Source organism: Numida meleagris, chromosome 1, assembly GCF_002078875.1.
Source record: "Numida meleagris isolate 19003 breed g44 Domestic line chromosome 1, NumMel1.0, whole genome shotgun sequence".
Classification (NCBI taxonomy): domain Eukaryota; kingdom Metazoa; phylum Chordata; class Aves; order Galliformes; family Numididae; genus Numida; species Numida meleagris.
The window spans coordinates 186,328,707-186,330,554 of NC_034409.1; the positions used below are offsets into that span (position 1 = coordinate 186,328,707).

The following is a 1,848-nucleotide window of genomic DNA, read 5'->3' on the forward strand; positions in this document are numbered from 1 at the left end:
CAGTACTCAGATTCTGCTCCCCACACCAATTAGAACATAAATACTATTTCTCCATGGTCACATCTGAAGGCTTAGAGACATATTTGGGCTGGACACTGCTATCTCCATGATGATTTCAGTCCTTATGTCAGTTCATCCCAATTGTAGAAGAACTGCTGTGTTTTTTGGTGAGACCTGGACATGCAAAATGGTCATTGGGCAACATTTGGGCTGCCCTTTTTCCACCATTTGCTGCTGTTACCTTCTTATCTGCAGATCATCAACTATGTTCGGTTGTCCCATGTGTGTGCAACCAGCCAGAATGCATCCATAGTCTGAAAACAAATTTAATGACCTGTAACTACTGCTAAAAACATAGTTGCTAGGCATTTAGAAATGCCCTGGTGATGTGGTTTGATACTTCACAACCTTTTGGTATGTATCTTTCTGTAATGCCTACTCCAACTCAAGCTAAATCTAATTCAGATTTGCAAAGAAATGAAGATATGTGATGAAAGATATTTGATTTATTTAAAACAATGAAAATCAACATAAGCAATAACCTTGAAAGCAAGAAACAATCTAGTACCAACAGGATATTTTATTGTTGTAACATTTTATAAATGCATAATTGGCTTGTTTTCCATGAACTTTTTTTTTCCCATTTTCTCTAAACAAGGCATAAGGTTAGATTCATACTTCCTATTTTAGGTGTCTAAACAGACAAGAATATTTTGTGCCTGAGTTCAGGAGGCTGATATGAGACTTAAAACTCATTTCCAGACCGAGTGACCTGCACTCCTGCCAGAGATGGTGTCATGGTTTTACGATTTTCGGTTATTGGTATTCCACATCATAACATCATGTAGTGTATGTACCTGGTTCTCAGAAGAGAAGGACTACTACATTCCCCAGGGTACTTTTCTCCTCTGTTACCATTTCCGGCCAGAGGGAAAAGATAAAAACTTGCAGATCACGAGACCTGGCCCCTTTTTCCGCCCGTCTCTTGTCCTGGCAGCACCTCACTCTCCAGCCGTCTTATTGTTGGTAGTAGAGTAAGGCCTACCTTGATTTTGGGACATTCTCTCTCTCTGTATTGGATTTATCAGCTTAAATTGTAATTATATTGTATTATAGTGTGTTGTTTTGCATTCCAGTATCTTATTTAGTAAATTAGTTTGTTTCTCCTCGTTAGTATAGTGGTGAGTATCCCCGCCTGTCACGCGGGAGACCGGGGTTCGATTCCCCGACGGGGAGGCCATCTCCTTACCCTTTTTCCCTTTTCCCTTTTCCCGGGGCGTGGGCCTGTGGATCCCCCGTCCCATTCATCACGGAACTGGGCTGAACACCTGTAAACCGCTGACAGATGGAAAGGAGAGAAATATTTACAATGCTAGGATGAGGCCAACTGCCTATTTAAAGTGCCTGACTTGTCTTTCAAAACTGCTGTTCTCAGAACATTGTGCATCAGTAGAATCCACTTTTTTTCTTTTAAATGTTAGAATTGTATTAAATGAAGATTTCTCATTAATTTTTCAAGCATCTCTCACTAGTTTCAGTTCATGCTGTTACATAGCATTCTGAAAAACAAAATTATCACTTATGATCATCCTACTAAGCCTACACATGGAATTCGTGGAAGGTTCATTTTTTGCATAGAAGAGTTTTTTCATTGTTTGTTCATTGTGGAATGGAATTATCCTGTTTTAACATGAGCTGCAGCTTCTTCTAATTGTGGTTGGAATGACAAAATGCCCACTGGCCATGAAAGCCAGCAAAGGCCAACAAACTCAGAATCCTCTATAGCTCCAAGTTTCTTATAGATAAAAATATTTCTTTGTTCATTTGAATTAGTTTTCCCTTGTTCTA

General features: G+C 39.4%; 1 non-coding gene across 1 annotated transcript; it reads left to right on the forward strand.

Moving 5' to 3' along the window:
• TRNAD-GUC lies at positions 1,165-1,236 on the forward strand. Its single transcript has one exon. It is a non-coding gene; the product is annotated as a tRNA-Asp (tRNA).